The 21,775-nt window shown below is 47.1% G+C and overlaps 1 protein-coding gene across 8 annotated transcripts in view; it reads right to left on the bottom strand.

The window, feature by feature from the left end:
- Positions 1-21,775, bottom strand: part of rbfox1 (RNA binding fox-1 homolog 1) — a 778,480-nt gene that overhangs the window by 363,893 nt on the left and 392,812 nt on the right. Inside the window, exon 1 of one of the 8 annotated variants that reach the window (XM_033041163.1) lies at positions 21,558-21,630. The exons of the other annotated variants lie outside the window; for them this stretch is intronic. The gene's annotated coding sequence lies outside the window, so the exon portion shown is untranslated. Of the gene's footprint in view, positions 1-21,557; positions 21,631-21,775 lie in introns of those variants that run through there. 8 annotated transcript variants of the gene reach the window in all.

Raw genomic sequence — 21,775 nt, 5'->3', positions numbered from 1 at the left:
CGAGTGGATTCAAGGGGTATGGGGAGAAGGCAGGCACGGGTTATTGATTGGGGACAATCAGCCATGATCGCAATGAATGGCGGTGCTGGCTCGAAGGGCCGAATGGCCTCCTCCTGCACCTATTTCTATGTTTCTATGTTTCTATCTCTGTGAAGAAGATGTTTCACACAGTGACACACAGAACAGGAGGAGGTTATTCAGCTTATCGCTCCCGTATTCTAGTTGAAAGATTTATCCAATCAGTCCCCCACTCTCCTGCTCGTCCCCATTTCAGGCTGTGCTCCAGCGAGCTTTCAAGGAAAACAGAGATATCAGGAAACTCCAGAAAGGGAAGTTATTTCACACTGCGCTCAAGTGCTTCTGCCGTTCCAAAATTAATGTCCCCACCTATTCCAATGTGAGCATTATCACACTATTCCAATATGGTATTACTGCAGTAATCCATTTTCAATTTAGTCACACAGCCCCAACATAAATGAACCGTTCCCGATATCACCGCACCTGTATTATTCCAATAAGAGTGCACGCACATTATTCCTATAAGGGCGTGCTCAGATTATCCACAGTCCACGTACATTGAGTTTTCCACCATCATTATGCAAACTCATTGTTGTATAAGGCTGACAAAAATGCTGGAGAAACTCAGCGGGTGAGGCAGCATCTATGGAGCGAAGGAATAGGTGACGTTTCGGGTCGAGACCCGGAAGGGCTCGACCCGAAATGTCACCTATTCCTTCGCTCCATAGATGCTGCCTCACCCGTTGAGTTTCCAGAAGGGTCTCGACCCGAAACGTCACCTATTCCTTCGCTCCATAGATGCTGCCTCACCCGATGAGTTTCTCCAGCATTTTTGTCTACCTTAGATTTTTCCAGCATCTGCAGTTCCTTCTTAAACATTGTTATAGACAATAGACAATAGACAATAGGTGCAGGAGCAGGCCATTCGGCCCTTCGAGCCAGCACCGCCATTCAATGTGATCATGGCTGATCATCCCCAATCAGTACCCCGTTCCTGCCTTCTCCCCATATCCCCTGACTCCGCTATCTTTAACAGCCCTATCTAGCTCTCTCTTGAAAGCATCCAGAGAACCGGTCTCCACCGAATTCCACAGACTCACAACTCTCTGTTTCCTCGTCTCCGTTCTAAATGGCTTACCCCTTATTCTTAAACTGTGTGTGGCCCCTGTTTCTGGACTCCCCCAACATCAGGAACACGTTTCCTGCCTCTAGCGTGTCCAAACCCTTAATAATCTTATCTGTTTCAATAAGATCCCCTCTTATCCTTCTAAACTCCAGAGTGTATAAGCCCAGCCGCTCCATTCTCTCAGCATATGACAGTCCCGCCATATAAAGCCATGTGCACTATCCCCAGGCTTGAGAAGCTGAGAGGTAGAGAGTTCTGAGGCAGAGAATCCATGTTCCGGAGACAATGATGTTATCAGTGTCTCCACAAGTCCAAGACAAAGACATGTCTGCAGCATGTGTAACTCTGGCCAAACATGAGATGCAAGGATAGAGTCATAGTCACCTATGTTTTATGTTCTATGTTTCTATGCTTCCATCCCAGCACGGAAACAGGCCCTTCGGCCTACCGGTCAGTAGTAAGGAAGGCAAATTCATTTATATCAAGAGGACTGGAATACAAAAACAGTGATGTAATGTTGAGGCTCTATAAGGTGCTGGTCAGGCCACATTTGGAGACCTGTGAGCAAATCTGGGTCCCGTATCTGAGGAAGGATGTGCTGGCTCTGGAGAGGGTCCAGAGGAGATTTACAAGACAATCCCAGGAATGAGTGGGCGAACCTGCGATGAGCGTTTGACCGCGCTGGGCCTGTACTCGCTGGAGTTTAGAAGGTTGAGGGGGGACCTCATTGAAACTTACAGAATAGTGAAAGGCCTGGATAGAGTGGATGTGTGGAGGATGTTTCCACTGGTGGGAGAGTCTAGGACCAGAGGCCACAGCCTCAGAAATAAAGGGCGCACTTTTAGAAATGCGGTGGAGGCCGGTTCTCTGGATACTTTCAAGAGAGAGCTAGATAGGGCTCTTAAAGATAGCGGAACAGGGGATATGGGGAGAAGGTAGGAACGGGGTACTGATTGGGGATGATCAGCCATGATCACATTGAATGGCGGTGCTGGCTCGAAGGGCCCGAATGGCCTACTCCTGCACCTATTGTCTATTGTACTTCTTTAGTCAGAAGGTAGTTAATTTGTGGAACTCATTGCCACAGAGGGCTGTGGAGGCCAAGTCAGTGGATATTTTTAAGGCAGAAATAGACAAGTTCTTGATTAGAACGGGTGTCAAGGTTTATGGGGAGAAGGCAGGAGAATGGGATTAGGAGGCAGAGATCAGCCATGATTGAACGGCGGAGTAGATTCGATGGGCCGAATGGCCTACTTCTACTCCTATAACTTGTGAGCTTGTGAGTCCGCATCAACCAGCATTCACCCTACTAGTTCTATTCAACACAAACCTGGAGTGTGGGAAGAAACCGGAGCACCCGGAGAAAACCCACGCAGGTCACGGGGAGAACGTGCAAACTCCGTACAGACAGCACCCGTAGTCGGGATCGAACCCGGGTCTCTGGCGCTGTGAGGCAGCAGCTCTACCCGCTGCACCACGGTGGCCGCGGTATGTAAAGGAAGGTGATGTTTATGTTCAAGAAAGAACTGCAGATGCCGGTTTAAATCGAAGATAGACTCAAAATGCTGGAGTAACTCAGCGGGGGGCGAGGCAGCACCTCTGGAGATGTTACTCCAGCTTTATGTGTCTTTTTAAACCAGCATCTGCAGTTCTTCTTGCAGTGGAGTGGACACATTTTGTCCACTCCACTGCAAAATCTCCTCAAGCCAGGTATAATAATAATAATAATGGATGGGATTTATATAGTGCCTTTCTAATACTCAAGGCGCTTTACATCGCATTATTCATTCACTCCTCAGTCACACTCGGTGGTGGTAAGCTACTTCTGTAGCCACAGCTGCCCTGGGGCAGACTGACGGAAGCGTGGCTGCCAATCTGCGCCTACGGCCCCTCCGACCACCACCAATCACTCACACACATTCACACACAGGCAAAGGTGGGTGAAGCGTCTTGCCCAAGGACACAACGACAGTATGCACTCCAAGCGGGATTCGAACCGGCTACCTTCCGGTCGCCAGCCGAACACTTAGCCCATTGTGCCATCTGTCTTCTTTGAAGATGTTCTCCTCCTCCTCTCCCCGACGAGAGTTCAGTGTGTCGACTCGAGACGTCTCTCCGGGGACGCTGCCTGTCCCGCTGAGTTACTCCAGCATTCTGTGTCTACCTACGATGCTTACGTTTGTCGGGAGAACTAGTGAAGGATTCGTTGGGATCTGTGCCCAGTATTGGGGACGGGAGATGCCTGATCATCACAGGCAGACAAAAAATGCTGGAGAAACTCAGCGGGTGCAGCAGCATCTATGGAGCGAAGGAAATAGGCAACGTTTCGGGCCGAAACCCCTATGGGTTTCGGCCCGAAACGTTACCTATTTCCCTTCGGGTTTCGGCCCGAGACGTTGCCTATTTCATAGAAACATAGAAACAGACAATAGGTGCAGGAGTAGGCCATTCGGCCCTTCGAGCCTGCACCGCCATTCGATATGATCATGGCTGATTATCCAACTCAGTATCCCATCCCTGCCTTCTCTCCATACCCCCTGATCCCTTTAGCCACAAGGGAAAATAGGCGCTGTTTCGGGTCGAGACCCTTCTTCAGACTCAGTCGAGATGCCTTCAGGATCATCATGACAGCTTCGAGTTGAACAATGCTGGTACCAGTGCCCCCCTGGGGAGCTCACTGGTATTGCAGAGAAAGATATTCATTGATCAGGAATCAGGATAGATAACTTGTTCAAGTAAGTAAGTAAGTTTATTGGCCAAGTCGAGAAAGACTGGATAGACTCGAGAAAGACTGGATAGACTCGGTTTGTACTCGCTAGAATTTAGAAGATTGAGGGGGGATCTTATAGAAACTTACAAAATTCTTAAGGGGTTGGGCAGGCTAGATGCAGGAAGATTGTTCCCGATGTTGGGGAAGTCCAGAACTAGGGGTCACAGTTTAAGGATAAGGGGGAAATCTTTTAGGACCGAGATGAGGAAAACATTTTTCACACAGAGAGTGGTGAATCTGTGGAATTCTCTGCCACAGAGGGTAGTTGAGGCCAGTTCATTGGCTATATGTAAGAGGGAGATAGATGTGGCCCTTGTGGCTAAAGGGATCAGGGGGTATGGAGAGAAGGCAGGTACAGGATACTGAGTTGGATGATCAGCCATGATCATATTGAATTGCGGTGCAGGCTCGAAGGACCGAATGGCCTACTCCTGCACCTATTTTCTATGTTTTTAAGTATTCACATACAAGGAATTTGCCTTGGTGCTCCGCCCACAAGTAACAACATGACATACATGAGTTACGAATGACTCAGAAAACACTAAATATTAATCATAATAAAACATTAATGATAAAACACCATTGAACCTGTGAACTGTGTTACCAGATCAAAGGGAGGCTACAGATTTTTGGCTGTTGAGTCGAGCAACTACTCGTGGATAAAAACTGTTTTTATGTCTGGCTGTGGCAGCTTTGACAGTCCGGAGTCGCCTTCCAGAGGGAAGTGATTCAAAGAGTTTGTGGCCAGGGTGAGAGGGGTCAGAGATGATCTTGCCCGCTCGCTTCCTGGCCCTTGCAGTGTACGGTTCGTCAATGGGGGGGAAGGTTGCAGACAATAATCAAGAGTTCACGTTCAAATTTCATCTTGTGAGATGAAACACTAGATGCTCGAGGAGGACGAGAATAAAAATAGTTCACAAACATGTTGGGGGAGTCCAGAACCAGGGGCCACAGTTTAAGAATAAGGGGTAAGCCATTTAGAACGGAGACGAGGAAACAATTCTTCTCACAGAGAGTTGTGAGTCTGTGGAATTCTCTGCCTCAGAGGGCGGTGGAGGCCGGTTCTCTGGATACTTTCAAGATGGCTCTTAAAGAAAGCAGAGTCAGGGGTTATGGGGAGAAGGCAGGAACGGGGTACTGATTGTGGATGATCAGCCATGATCACATTGAATGGCGGTGCTGGCTCGAAGGGCCGAATGGCCTACTCCTGCACCTAATGTCTATTGTCTATTGAATGGCGGTGCTGGCTCGAAGGGCCGAATGGCCTACTCTTGCACCTGTTGTCTATTGTCTAAGACAGCATCGGAGGGCCTGAGATTCTTACTCATTAATTCCAGGCTTGGATAGAGTGGATGTGGAGAGGATGTTTCCACTAGTGGGAGAGTCTACGACTAGAGGTCACAGCCTCAGAATTAAAGGATATTCTTTTAGGAAGATGAGGAGGAATTCCTTTAGTCAGAGGGTGGTGAATCTTTGCCACAGACGGCTGTGGAGGCCATCAATGGGTATTTTTAACGGTGAGATTGACAGGTTCTTGATTAGTACGGGTGTCAGGGGTTATGGGGAGAAGGCAGGAGAATGAGGTTAGGAGGGAGAGATAGATCAGGAGAAGTTCCATGTTCTCCAGAGATGCTGCCTGACCCGCTGAGTTACTCCAGCACTCTGTGAAACGTCACCTATCCATGTTCTCCACAGATGCTGCCTGACCCGCTGAGTTACTCCAGCACTCTGTGAAACGTCACCTATCCATGTTCTCCACAGATGCTGCCTGACCCGCTGAGTTATGGTGCAGCAGCATCTATGGAGTGAAGGAAATAGGCAACGTTTCGAGCTGAAACCCTTCTGGAAATAGGCAACGTTTCGGGCCGAAACCCGGAAGGGTTTCGACCCGAAACGTTGCCTATTTCCTTAGCTCCATAGATGCTGCCTGACCCGCTGAGTTACTCCAGCACTCTGTGAAACATCACCTATCCATGGTCTCCACAGATGCTGCCTGACCCGCTGAGTTACTCCAGCACTCTGTGAAACATCACCTATCCATGTTCTCCACAGATGCTGCCTGACCCGCTGAGTTACTCCAGCACTCTGTGAAACGTCACCTATCCATGTTCTCCACAGATGCTGCCTGACCCGCTGAGTTATGGTGCAGCAGCATCTATGGAGTGAAGGAAATAGGCAACGTTTCGAGCTGAAACCCTTCTGGAAATAGGCAACGTTTCGGGCCGAAACCCGGAAGGGTTTCGACCCGAAACGTTGCCTATTTCCTTAGCTCCATAGATGCTGCCTGACCCGCTGAGTTACTCCAGCACTCTGTGAAACATCACCTATCCATGGTCTCCACAGATGCTGCCTGACCCGCTGAGTTACTCCAGCACTCTGTGAAACATCACCTATCCATGTTCTCCACAGATGCTGCCTGACCCGCTGAGTTACTCCAGCACTCTATGAAACGTCACCTATCCATGTTCTCCACAGATGCTGCCTGACCCGCTGAGTGACTCCAGCTTTTTGCGTCTATATGTTTATAAGGTTCTGGGACGTCTGAGGCAGCGGAAGGAAGAGCTGAGAGAATCGAGATCATAAATCCATTATGTGCTTTCAATCCCAAATCACTGTTCAAAATAATCCCTGTAGATATCTCTTTGTCATTGAGCATTATTACGACATATTGTGCGTTCTGGCTCTCCAGACTCCAATCCTTATCAACCATGATTGCCCTGATTATTCATTTTCAATGTGTCGCATTGAAGAAACGAGAATTACTACAATTATAGGGAAACACAACTGAATGATGGAATCGCAGTGGGTGGGATGTAAGTGTGAATCACACACAGACACATTTTATTTGAACTTCGACACCTTTTATGGTCAGGATTCACCGATGCGCAGAAACGCTAGTCTGTGTGTTTAAATTTGTCAAATAATACTTCCCACACCATTGGCAATATTTAAGTAACAGCCTACTATAAGTCAATGGGTATTTTTAAGGCAGAGATGGATAGAATATTGTATAGGAAGGAACTGCAGATGCTGGTTTACACCGAAGATAGACACAAAACTCAGCGGGACAGGCAGCATCTCTGGAGAGAAGGAATGGGTGACGTTTCGGGTCCAGACCCTTCTTCAGACTCAAATCAAGTAATCAACCAACGAATCAACTAATCAAGAGAGATTCTTGATCAGTACGGGTGTCGGGGGTTATGGGGAGAAGGCAGGAGAATGGGGTTAAATGGGAGAGATACTGTAGATCAGCCATGATTGAATGGAAGACTTGATGGGCCGAATGGCCTAATTCTGCACCTATGACTTATGATCTTATGATCTTATAATCCATTGTGGCAATTCCAGTTTGGCTTCACTCATATTATTCCATATCAATATTCCTACAGAGTTGCCTATAACTCCCAAAGCTCTGTATAACTCGGACCCTCAGGTCCAGCACCATTCCTCCCTGCATGATGGAATGGCATTGTGGACTTGATGGGTTGAATGTCCTAATTCTGCTCCTATCATTTATGATGATGGCTGATCTATCTCTCCCTCCTAACCCCATTCTCCTGCCTTCTCCCCATAACCCGTACTAATCAAGAATCTATCTATCTCAGCCTTAAAAATATCCATTAACTTGGCCTCCACAGCCCACTGTGAATGAATCCCACAGATTCACCACCTTCTGACTGAAGAGATTCCTCCTCATCTCCTAATCTAAACTAATCAAACAACTCCAGTACTGTTTGGAGTCCGTAGACTGGGCAATGTTCAGGGAGTCGGCAACGGACCTGATTGAATACGCCACAGTCGCTACAGACTTCATAAAGAAATGTGTGGAGGACTGCATCCCAACAAAAACCTTCCGAGTGTTTCCTAACCAGAAGCCTTGGATGAACCATGAGATCCGCACTCTTCTGAAGACCAGACCCCGGGCATTCAGGTGTGGAGATACAGAGGTCTACAAGAAGTCCAGATACGACCTTGGTAAGGCCATCAAAAAGGCCAAAAGGGACTTCTGCTCCAAGCTGGAGGATGAGACGGATCCTCGACTTCCTCATTCACAGACTACAATCAATCCATATTGGTGTCAGCCTCGATAACATTCAGTACGGGAGCACCTCAAGGCTGCGTGCTCAGCCCCTGCTGTACTCACTCTATACTCATGACTGCGTAGCCGGACATCGTGCGAACTCCATCATCAAGTTCGCCGACGACACCACTGTTGTGGGAAGAATCACTGATGGGGACGAGTCAGAGTATAGAAGTGAGATCGACCGACTGACCAAATGGTGCCAGCACAATAACCTGGCTCTCAACACCAGCAAAACCACGGAACTGATTGTGGACTTTGGAAGGTGTAGGATGGGGACCCACAGTCCCGTTTATATCAACGGGTTGATGGTGGAGAGGATCAAGAAATTCCTGGGCGTGCATATACCCGAAGATCTCTTCTGATCCCAGAACACTGTTGCAATCATAAAGAAAGCTCATCAACGCCTCTACTTCCTGAGAAGAGTACGGAGAGTCGGATTGTCGAGGAGGACTCTCTCGAACTTCTACAGGTGCACAGTAGAGAGCATGCTGACCGATTGCATCGTGGCTTGGTTCGGCAAATTGAGCGCCCAGGAGCGTAAAAGACGGCAAAAAGTAGTAAACACTGTCCAATCCATCATCGGCTCTGACCTCCCTACCATCGAGGAGATTTATCGCAGTCGCTGCCTCAAAAAGGCTGTCAGCATCATCAAGGACCCACACCATCCTGGCCACACACTCATCTCCCTGCTACCATCGGGTAGAAGGTACAGGAGCCTGAAGACTGCAACATCCAGGTTCAGGAATACCTACTTCCCCACAGCCATCAGACTATTAAACACAACATCAAACAAACTCTGAACTATAACAGCCTATTGCACTTGATTTCTTTATTTATGTGTGTGTATATATATATATATATATATATATATTCTATGGTATATGGACACACTGATCTGTTCTGTATTTATGCTTACAATATTCTGTTGTGCTGCAGCAAGCAAGAATTTCATTGTCCTATCCGGGACACATGACAATAAACTCTCTTGGCTTGAGGTTGTGATTTAATATTAAAAATCACAATCGATGTTTAAAAGATAAACACAAAGGACCGGCAACAACCTGGGTTGTAAACAGAAAATTGAAAACTGACCCGAGATTGTTATTTTCCTCTGTCTATTTCCCCATTTAAACCTGGGCAGTCAATGTTTATGTTCATTGATTAGGCCATATTCGACTAATGACACACAGACTCAGTTCATTAAATGACCGGGAGAATATGGGTTGTTTTTATATTTATGGTGTAAACATGCTCAAAGTTACTGTCTCCTGACCAAAGTGTTGGGAGAATCAACTTTGAGTGTATGAATTAGCAGAAACAGATGGAACAGCAGTTAAAGAGTCTCCGTACACACTGTGGACATTATAGCTCTTTGAGCAACTACAGAGAAGGGAACAGAGACCAGTCCAACACACAGACCACACTCCCCACCATTGTAGATGTAGCCCAGTCCATCACACAGACCACACTCCCCACCATTGTAGATGTAGCCCAGTCCATCACAGACCACACTCCCCACCATTGTAGATGTAGCCCAGTCCATCACACAGACCACACTCCCCACCATTGTAGATGTAGCCCAGTCCATCACACACAGACCACACTCCCCACCATTGTAGATATAGCCCAGTCCATCACACAGACCACACTCCCCACCATTGTAGATGTAGCCCAGTCCATCACACAGACCACACTCCCCACCATTGTAGATGTAGCCCAGTCCATCACACAGACCACACTCCCCACCATAGTAGATGTAGCCCAGTCCATCACACAGACCACACTCCCCACCATTGTAGATGTAGCCCAGTCCATCACACACAGACCACACTCCCCACCATTGTAGATATAGCCCAGTCCATCACACAGACCACACTCCCCACCACTGTAGATGTAGCCCAGTCCATCACACAGACCACACTCCCCACCATTGTAGATATAGCCCAGTCCATCACACAGACCACACTCCCCACCATTGTAGATGTAGCCCAGTCCATCACACACACCACACTCCCCACCATTGTAGATGTAGCCCAGTCCATCACACAGACCACACTCCCCACCATTGTAGATGTAGCCCAGTCCATCACACAGACCACACTCCCCACCATCGACTCCATCTACACTTCTCGCTGCCTCGGGAAAGCAGCCGACATCATCAAAGACTTGTCCCAGAATTTTTTTTGGAGGTTATTTTTGTGTATATATCTATGATCTCTATATATGTGTATTTGTGAGTTTGTGTATGTGTGCAAACACTGATTTGTTCTCGCGTGTATCACATTGTTTACAGTGTACCATGCTTACACATTCTGTTGTGCTGCAGCAAGTAAAGATCTCATTGTTCTATCTGGGACACATGACAATAAAACCCTCTGGTCTCTTGACCCCGATCATTCCTTCTCCCCCCCCCCCCCCCCCTCCCCCCCCGCTCCTGTCCAGCAGAAGAAGCTGCAGTTTGAAAGCTCGCACCACCAACCTCAGCATTGCATCTGCTTCCCTGACTCCCCGCGATCCCACTCGCAATTTAACGTATTGGGAATCCTGCCCAAGACCCTTTGCACCTCCGATTTCCGAGAATTCTCTCCCCATTCTCTCCTACTACGTAAATGCATGACTCCGCACCACGCCACGCTGTATTTCACACACTGTTTGTAAGCAAGGATAGACACAAAATGCTGGAGTAACTCAGCGGGACAGGCAGCATCTCTGGAGAGAAGGAATGGGTGATGTTTCGGCTCGAGACTTGACGTAAGGGGCTTGGGTTCGATGCATTCGATTTTTATTCAGGGAACAAATGGAAGGCAGGTGAGGGGGGGGGCATTAGAGTAGAGAAGTGTTGAGGTTGTGCAACCATTAGTCACGAGTAGATGAGCTCGGTGGATGGAGGAGATACTGAGTTGGCCGCACATCAGGACATCAACAATGACACCAAGATGGCAAATACATCTGTGGAGGATGACTGGAAAACACAAGCAAGCTGTACCAATGAGACGTGATCACTTCAACATATCCAATCGCAACCATCCAACCTCTATAGGTCACCAGGACAAAGGACCTGCTGAGATCAGCAAACACAATAGGATATGACTGAACTTCATTGGTCTATGCCGACAGTCAAAAAACACAACAAGACAAATGAAATGAAAGTGAGGAGTGGAAAGCCTAGGATTGGGGATGTGCAAAGATTGGGGGGTGAGGGGGGGGGGGGGGGGGGGGGGGGGGGGGGTGGGGAGTCAGTCTACCCCACGACAGAAGGGGGAGGAGTTGTACAGTTTGATAGCCACATGGAAGAAGGATCTCCTGTGGCGTTCTGTGCTGCATCTTGGTGGAACCAGTTTGTTGCTGAAGGGTGTGTGGTGTATTGTCCAAGATCCTGCAATAATTCCCATGGCTCTTTCCAATTTATCCCCGGAAGCCTTATCAAACAATGTGTGTTGAATGTAGTGACAGGGCTGGGAACCTCTGTGTCTCACATTGACAATGCTGACACATGCCTCTAATAACATCACTCTGCATTGAGTCATCTTCAGATCTCTGCACAGAAAATGACATCCGCCTCTGATCAAACCATCTGCTCGCGGCTCCTCAGAGACGTATTAGGTGATGCCGCATTGCCACTATCGGCAACAGTCAGACTTCTCGAAACGCAGTCGAGGAGAGTGTACCACGTTAAACGATCCGGCACTTTCAGGATATCCCGTGAAGGACTCGGAAACGTGACTTAGCATCGGATTTCAAGATCAAGAGGAATTAAAGGCGTGGATGTGCAACCCATCGGGCAAGATGTGGCCCTTGTGGCTAAAGGGATCAGGGGGTATGGAGAGAAGGCAGGTACAGGATACTGAGTTGGATGATCAGTCATGATCATATTGAATGGCGGTGCTGGCTCGAAGGGCCGAATGGCCTACTCCTGCACCTATTTACAATGTTTCTATACAGAAGTGTGAAAACGCACACCTCCAGATTCAGGGACAGTTTCTTCCCGGCTGTTATCAGGCAACTGAACCATCCTACCACACCCAGAGAGCAGTCCTGGCTTCCCATCTACCTCATTGGAGACCCTCGGACTATCTTTAATCAGACTTTATCTTGCACTAAACGTTATTCCCATTATCCTGTGTCTGTACAGCTTAATTGTAATCATGTATTGTCTTTCCGGTGACTGGTTAGCACGTAACTAAAGGCTTTTCACTGTACCTCGGTACACGTGACAATAAACTACACTAAACCAATGGGAATTATTAAAGAAGGGATTCTGCATGATAATATGTGCGTGTTATTTATAACTTGACATCCAGGTAAGACGGAAACAAAAGTGTTTCAGTAAAATAGAATCGAGAGTTTGTAAAAGTTTTAATTATTAGACGACTTAATTAGTTTAGTTGAGTTTAGACATACAGCGCGGAAACAGGCCCTTCGGCCCACCGATTCCGCATCTACCAGCGATCCCCGCACACTAACACTATCCTACACACACTAGGGACAATTTACATTTACACCAAACCAATTAATCTACAAACCTGCACGTCTTTGGAGTGTGGGAGGAAACCGAAGATCTCGGAGAAAATCCACGCAGGTCACGGGGAGAACGTGCAAACTCCGCACAGACAGCGCCCGTAGTCGGGATGGAACCCGGGTCTCTGGCGCTGTGAACGCTGTCAGGCAGCAACTCTACCGCTGCGCCACCGGTGGGAGGAAAGATTTGGCAGATTTTGACTTCATTGTATACTGAGAACACAAATGCAAGAAAGGCCAAACACAATGTTACTGAGAACAAAGAAGAACTGATGCGTTGAGGTGTGTAAAGACGAGAGGGAGAATAAACAGCATTCAGCCAATGACAAACACAATGCAGAATCTTGGAAGACAATGATTGGAGAAGACAAAAGACAAATGTCACTAGTAGTAGGTAACATCGAAAACAGAAGTAAAAAATGTTGAATGCCAATCTGTAGAAATATATATATATTACTCGTATCTCAAACGCTCAGAAACAAAGGAGATGACAGAGACTAGTGGACACTGCCTGGTCCATCACAGGTACTGACCTGCCCACCATCGAAGGTCCATCACAGTACTGACCTGCCCACCATCGAAGGTCCATCACAGTACTGACCTGCCCACCATCGAAGGGATCTACAGGAGTCGCTGCCTCATAAAGGCAGCCGGCATCACCAGAGACCCACACCACCCTGGCCACGCTCTCATCTCGCTGCTACCACGGGGAAGAAGGGACAGGAGCCTGAAAACCGTGACCTCCTGGTTCAAGAACAGCTTCTTCCCAACAACCATCAGGCTGTTGAACACTGCACCACACTGACCTCAGTCCCACTTCTGCAAACTATGATCTACTATGGACTTTGCTTTGGGTACACTACAGACTTCCGTTTCCCACTATCATGGCCTGGTTCATAAGGTCATAAGTAATAGGAGCAGAATTAGGCCATTCGGCCCATCGAGTCTACTCTGCCATTCGATCATAGAAACATAGAAACATAGAAAATAGGTGCAGGAGTAGGCCATTCGGCCCTTCGAGCCTGCACCGCCATTCAATATGATCATGGCTGATCATCCAACTCAGTATCCTGTACCTGCCTTCTCTCCATACCCCCGATCCCTTTAGCCACAAGGTCCACATCTAACTCCCTCTTAAATATAGCCAATGAACTGGCCTCAACTACGTTCTGTGGGAGAGAATTCCAGAGATTCACCGCTCTCTGTGTGAAAAAAGTTTTCCTCATCTCGGTCCTAAAAGATTTCCCCCTTATCCTTAAACTGTGACCCCTTGTTCTGGACTTCCCCAACATCGGGAACAATCTTCCTGCATCTAGCCTGTCCAATCCCTTAAGAATTTTGTAAGTTTCTATAAGATCCCCCCTCAATCTTCTAAATTCTAGCGAGTACAAACCGAGTCTATCCAGTCTTTCTTCATATGAAAGTCCTGACATCCCAGGAATCAGTCTGGTGAACCTTCACTGTACTCCCTCTATGGCAAGAATGTCTTTCCTCAGATTAGGAGACCAAAACTGTACGCAATACTCCAGGTGTGGTCTCACCAAGACCCTGTACAACTGCAGTAGAACCTCCCTGCTCCTATACTCAAATCCTTTTGCTATGAATGCTAACATACCATTCGCCTTCTTCACTGCCTGCTGCACCTGCATGCCTACTTTTAATGACTGGTGTACCATGACACGCAGGTCTCGTTGCATCTCCCCCTTTCCTAATCGGCCACCATTCAGACAATAATCTACTTTCCTGTTTTAGCCACCAAAGTGGATAACCTCACATTTATCCACATTATACTGCATCTGCCATGCATTTGCCCACTCACCCAGCCTATCCAAGTCACCTTGCAGCCTCCTAGCATCCTCCTCACAGCTAACACTGCCCCCCAGCTTCGTGTCATCCGCAAACCTGGAGATGTTGCATTCAATTCCCTCGTCCAAATCATTAATATATATCGTAAATAGCTGGGGTCCCAGAACTGAGCCTTGCGGTACCCCACTAGTCACTGCCTGCCATTGTGAAAAGGACCCGTTTACTCCTACTCTTTGTTTCCTGTCTGCCAGCCAGTTCTCTATCCACATCAATACTGAACCCCCAATACCGTGTGCTTTAAGTTTGTATACTAATCTCTTATGTGGGACCTTGTCGAAAGCCTTCTGATAGTCCAGATATAACACATCCACTGGTTCTCCCTTATCCACTCTACTAGTTACATCCTCAAAAAATTCTATAAGATTCGTCAGACATGATTTACCCTTCATAAATCCATGCTGACTTTGTCCAATGATTTCACCACTTTCCAAATGTGCTGCTATCCCATCTTTAATAACTGACTCTAGCAGTTTCCCCACTACCGACGTTAGACTAACTGGTCTGTAATTCCCTGTTTTCTCTCTCCCTCCCTTTTTAAAAAGTGGGGTTACGTTTGCTAACCTCCAATCCTCAGGAACTACTCCAGAATCTAAAGAGTTTTGAAAAATTATCACTAATGCATCCACTATTTCTGGGGCTACTTCCTTAAGTACTCTGGGATGCAGCCTATCTGGCCCTGGGGATTTATCGGCCTTTAATCCATTCAATTTACCTAACACCACTTCCCGGCTAACCTGGATTTCACTCAGTTCCTCCATCTCATTTGACCCCCGGTCCCCTGCTATTTCCGCCAGATTATTTATGTCTTCCTTAGTGAAGACAGAACCAAAGTAGTTATTCAATTGGTCTGCCATGTCCTTGTTCCCCATGATCAATTCACCCGTTTCTGACTGCAAGGGACCTACATTTGTTTTAACTAATCTTTTTCTCTTCACATATCTATAAAAGCTTTTGCAGTCAGTTTTTATGTTCCCTGCCAGTTTTCTTTCATAATCTATTTTCCCTTTCCTAATTCCCTTTGTCCTCCTCTGCTGGTCTCTGAATTTCTCCCAGTACTCTGGTATGCTGCTTTTTCTGGCTAATTTGTACGCTTCATCTTTTGTTTTGATACTATCCCTGATTTCCCTTGTTATCCACGAATGCACTACCTTCCCTGATTTATTTTTTTGCCAAACTGGGATGAACAATTGTTGTAGTTCATCCATGCAGTCTTTAAATGTCTTCCATTGCATATCCACCGTCAAACCATTTAGAATCAATCGCTAGTCTATCTTGGCCAATTCACGTCTCATACCCTCAAAGTTACCTTTCTTTAAGTTCAGGACCCTTGTTTCTGAATTAACAATGTCACTCTCCATCCTAATGAAGAACTCAACCATATTATGGTCACTCTTGCCCAAGGGGGCACGTACAACAAGACTGCTAACTAACCCTTCCTCATTACTCAATACCTAGTCTAGAATAGCCTGCTCTCTCGTTGGTTCCTCTACATGTTGATTTAGATAACTATCCCGCATACATTCCAAGAAATCCTCTTCCTCAGCACCCTTGCCAATTTGATTCACCCAATCTATATGTAGATCATTGCTGATCTATCTCCCCCTCCTAACCCCTTTCCCCACAACCCCTGACACTGGCACTACTCATCACCCAGTATTATTGATTATTAATTTTTGTATTAATTTGTATTATTGATTATAATAGATTTATCTGCGTGTGTTGTTTTATAGACCCCATTAAGCTGCAGCAAGTAAGAATTTCATTGTCTCATTGCCGGTGTACAAGCCAATTAAACATTTGAGATTTGACAGTAATGTGAGCATTTGCAGCCATTAAAACGTTGATGATTCTCTGTGTAAGATTTACAAGCTTGATGTTCAGAGAACAAAGACAGTGAAGATGTTCTCCTGAAACCACAATGTTAAAAGTTGCTAGAAATGTTCACTTTTGATCGACAACAGACAATAGGCGCAGGAGAAGGCCATTCGGCCCTTCGAGCCAGCACCGCCATTCAATGTGATCATCCCCAATCAGTACCCCGTTCCTGCCTTCTCCCCATATCCCCTGACTCCGCTATCTTTAAGAGCCCTATCTAGCTCTCTCTTGAAAGCATCCAGAGAACCGGCCTCCACCGCCCTCTGAGGCAGAGAATTCCACAGACTCACAACTCTCTGTGTGAAGAAGTGTTTCCTCATCTCCGTTCTAAATGGCTTACCCCTTATTCTTAAACCCCTGGTTCTGGACTCCCCCAACATCGGGAACATGTTTCCTGCTTCTAGTGTGTCCAAACCCTTAATAATCTTATATGTTTCGATAAGATTCCCTCTCATCCTTCTAAACTCCAGAGTGTACAAGCCCAGCTGCTCCATTATCTCAGCATATGACAGTCCCGCCATCCCGGGAATTAACCTTGTGAACCTACGCTGCACTCCCTCAATAGCAAGTATGTTCTTCCTCATATTAGGGGACCAAAACTGCACACGATACTCCAGGTGTGGTCTCACTAGGGCTCTGTACAACTGCAGAAGGACCTCTTTGCTCCTATAGAGCTGATGGAGTAGATCAGGAGACAGTATTCCCAATTGGCACCAAGCTGGTTATCAGAGAACACAGATTTAAAATGACAGGTAGAATAACCAAATGCAAGAGAAAAAAATAATTTTTCGAGCAGTAAGTGATTACGAGTGGGATGGAATAAGAATAATAGACAATAGACAATAGGTGCAGGAGTAGGCCATTCGGCCCTTCGAGCCAGCACCGCCATTCAATGTGATCATGGCTGATCATCCACAATCAGTACCCCGTTCCTGCCTTCTCCCCATATCTCCTGTCTCCGCTATTTTTAAGAGCCCTATCTAGCTCTCTCTTGAAAGTATCCAGAGAACCGGCCTCTGAGGTGGAGGCAGGTAAGGGGTAAGCCATTTAGAACGGAGACGAGGAAACACTTTTTCTCACATAGTGGTGAGTCTGTGGAATTCTCTGCCTCAAAGGCCGGTTCTCTGGATACTTTCAAGAGAGAGCTAGATAGGGCTCTTGAAGATAGCGGAGTCAGGGGGATGGCCTCATTCTGCTCCTACGACTTGTGTATTTAAGAGTTCGCGTTTGGCCCGGCCAGAGAGGATTTCATGTCCGATATCTGCAGGGGAGCAAATGCCTCGGAAAAGCGAAGCAGCCCTTTGTAGGAACGCCTCTGGATGTTGAGAGATTCAGTATCTGACAGTTTTGAAATGGTAAGCATTCCCATCTGATGTGCCTCTGAGATTTTATTTTGCATGTACACTCCATGAATATTTAATTTGTTATATATTGTGAATGGTTACTGAGTGTGCATTTTTTCTTCCTTTCTCTCTCTCTCTCTCTCACTCTCGAAGGCAGACAAAAATGCTGGAGAAACTCAGCGGGTGAGGCAGCATCTATGGAGCGAAGGAATAGGTGACGTTTCAGGTCGAGACCCATCCGGGAGTAGGCCATTCGGCCCTTCGAGCCTGCACCGCCATTCAATATGATCATGACTGATCATCCAACTCAGAATCCTGTACCTGCCTTCTCTCCATACCCCCTGATCCCTTTAGCCACAAGGGCCACATCTAACTCCCTCTTAAATATAGCCAATGAACTGGCCTCAACTACACTGAAGGGCCGAATGGCCTACTTCTGCACCTATTTTCTATGTTTCTATGTTTCTTCAGACTCTGCAGTTCTTTCTTAAACCTCTCTATCCCTCCCTCCCTCTCTCTCTCTCTCTCTCTCTCTCTCTCTCTCTCACACACACACACACAGGTATAAAAATGTAGTACTTCAACTAATAGCTAGAAGCAAAACAAAATTTGTAATTAGAGCTTTTAAAATCCTGCTCATTTGCTTTTCTTAGGTAAAATCAAACACACACACACACACACACACAGATTAAAAGCAATCAGCTACCTGAATCCTCAGTTCTAATGTTCTGTCTTATTGTGGTTAATAATTAAAACATCCACATTCTACTCTCAACACAGTTTAGGTGATAATCAGGTGAGATCATTAATGTTAACAAGCTTCTGCAACTCATTTCTGTCATTAATGAATTTAATTACATGGAGGAAAGGTACCATGGATCACATTCTTTGGAGACAGTACACACAATGCTGGAGTAACTCAGCGGGACAGGCGGCGTCTCTGGAGAGAAGGAATGGGTGACGTTTCGGGTCGAGACCCTTCTTCAGACTGAGATACAGCGGAGAGGGAAACCTAGGGATACGGGAGGTGGACAAAAATGCTGGAGAAACTCAGCGGGTGAGGCAGCGTCTATGGAGCGAAGGAATAGGTGACGTTTCGGGTCGAGACCCGGAAGGGTCTCGACCCGAAACGTCGCCTATTCCTTCGCTCCATAGACGCTGCCTCACCCGCTGAGTTTCCAGAAGGGTCTCGACCCGAAACGTCACCTATTCCTTCGCTCCATAGATGCTGCCTCACCCGCTGAGCTACTCCAGCATTTTCGTCCACCTTTGATTTTTCCAGCATCTGCCAGTTCTTTCTGAAGCAACTCTTAGAGATATGGAAGGGTCTAGTGTGAAAAGGAGAGATCAAAGGGGACGTTGTCCAAGGAAATGGAGAACGGATCAATGTTGGGTGAGGGGAAGGTGACAACGAGGTGTAGGAACGGTAATATTTAATCAGGAGGGCAGTGAAACTAGTCGGAGAACTGGGATGGGTGAGGGAGAGAGAGAGAGTTACTTGAAGTTAGAGAAGTCTATATTCATCCCGCTGGGTTGTAAGCTGCCCAAGGGAAATATGAGGTATTGTTCCTCCAGTTTGCGTTTCGCTCTTTGGCCCCTTCTGAAGAATCCTCCAAAGATAAGGAGGCTCAAGAATTGTGTCATAAGGTCATTTCAGTGATAGGAGTAGATTTAGGCCATTCGGCCCATCACGTCTACTCCGCCATCCAATCACGGCTGATCTATCTCTCCCTCCTAACCCCATTCTCCTGCCCTCTCCCCATAGCCTCTGACACCCGTACTAATCAAGAATCTATCCATCTCTGCCTTGAAAATATCCATTGACTTGGCCTCCACAGCCGTCTGTGGCAAAGAATCCCACAGATTCACCGCCCTCTGACTGAAGATATTCCTCCTCATCTCCATCCTAAAAGAACGTCCTTTAATTCTGAGGCTGTGACTAGTGGGGTACGCAGTGACTAGTGGGGTACCGCAAGACTCAGTGCTGGGACCCCAGCTATTTACAATATATATTAATGATCTGGATGAGGGAATTGGAGGCAATATCTCCAAGTTTGCGGATGACACTAAGCTGGGGGGCAGTGTTAGCTGTGAGGAGGATGCTAGGAGACTGCAAGGTGACTTGGATAGGCTGGGTGAGTGGGCAAATGTTTGGCAGATGCAGTATAATGTGGATAAATGTGAGGTTATCCATTTTGGTGGCAAAAACAGGAAAGCAGACTATTATCTAAATGGTGGCCGACTAGGAAAAGGGGAGATGCAGCGAGACCTGGGTGTCATGGTACACCAGTCATTGAAAGTGGGCATGCAGGTGCAGCAGGCAGTGAAGAAAGCGAATGGTATGTTAGCTTTCATAGCAAAAGGATTTGAGTATAGGAGCAGGGAGGTTCTACTGCAGTTGTACAGGGTCTTGGTGAGACCACACCTGGAGTATTGCGTACAGTTTTGGTCTCCAAATCTGAGGAAGGACATTATTGCCATAGAGGGAGTGCAGAGAAGGTTCACCAGACTGATTCCTGGGATGTCAGGACTGCCTTATGAAGAAAGACTGGATAGACTTGGTTTATACTCTCTAGAATTTAGGAGATTGAGAGGGGATCTTATAGAAACTTACAAAATTCTTAAGGGGTTGGACAGGCTAGATGCAGGAAGATTGCTCCCGATGTTGGGGAAGTCCAGGACAAGGGGTCACAGCTTAAGGATAAGGGGCAAATCCTTTAAAACCGAGATGAGAAGAACTTTTTTCACACAGAGAGTGGTGAATCTCTGGAACTCTCTGCCACAGAGGGTAGTCGAGGCCAGTTCATTGGCTATATTTAAGAGGGAGTTAGATGTGGCCCTTGTGGCTAAGGGGATCAGAGGGTATGGAGAGAAGGCAGGTACGGGATACTGAGTTGGATGATCAGCCATGATCATATTGAATGGCGGTGCAGGCTCGAAGGGCCGAATGGCCTACTCCTGCACCTAATTTCTATGTTTCTATGTTTCTATGTCCTGGACTCTCCCACTAGTGGAAACGATCATATAATGAGACAGAATGGAAACAGGCCCTTCGGCCCAACTTGCCCACACCGGCCAACATGTCCCATCTACACTCGTCTCACCTACCTGTGTTCGGCCCTAACCCCCCCCCCCCCCCCCAAACCTTTCCAGAGGAGCTCAGCGGGTCAGGCAGCATCTGGGGAGGGATTTTGGGTGCAGGCCAGGAGTCCTTCACGATGGTCCAGTTGTAATCATGCCCCACGCAAGCTTCACACGTGGAATGTGTGGAAACAAATTCATGCAATTTACAGCAAAAGTTCGCAACTTTCTATTAAGTTTGGTATTCCACCAACATTGTACCATGTGTCACTCTGAATAGTGGCATAACACATCCAGCTGACTGATCATTTCAAGGAAGGACACGTAATAATGCCCGTAACCATACATGCACGTGTGTCAACAAACATTCACATGCATGCTGGCGTGCACACGTACACGTGCAAACACTCACATCTGCACGCACACACACCATGCACGAACACGCACTCACATCCGTGCGCGCACACGCATGGCACACATGCAAAAACACACACGCGCACACACCATGCACGAACACACACACACATCCGCGCGCACACGCACGGCACACATGCAAAAACACACACGCACACACATGCATGAACACGCACTCACATCCGCGCGCGCACACGCACGGCACACATGCAAAAACACACACGCGCACACACCATGCACGAACACACACACACACCACACATGCAAAAACCCGCACACACAACATGCACGAACACGCACTCACGTCCGCGCGCGCACACGCACACCACATGCAAAAACACGCACGCACACATGCTCAGATGCGAACACGCGTGCACACACACGCACACACACGCACACCCACACATGCACACGCACAGCTTCTCTGCTTGAAAATATATATATTCACTCAGTAAAGTTTACCTGGGGAAAGTTTGAGGGACTTTGTCTTCCAGCTTGGCTTCAAATAAATGTGACTTTTTTTTAAGCAGCAGTTGCTGGAATAAAGAGAGATGTTTAATGAGTATAGTGGGCTGAAGATTCTTGATGCAGCCAGGGTAATTAGGTAGGCTGCATATGTGCTGACTTCACTATTGAGATTCAGTTGCAGTTTACAGGACCTCAGCTCTGTGTAAAAATAC

This window comes from Amblyraja radiata, chromosome 22, assembly GCF_010909765.2.
Source record: "Amblyraja radiata isolate CabotCenter1 chromosome 22, sAmbRad1.1.pri, whole genome shotgun sequence".
Lineage (NCBI taxonomy): Eukaryota > Metazoa > Chordata > Chondrichthyes > Rajiformes > Rajidae > Amblyraja > Amblyraja radiata.
The sequence above is the reverse complement of the archived record's forward strand: the minus strand, read 5'-3'. Positions and strand labels throughout refer to the sequence as shown.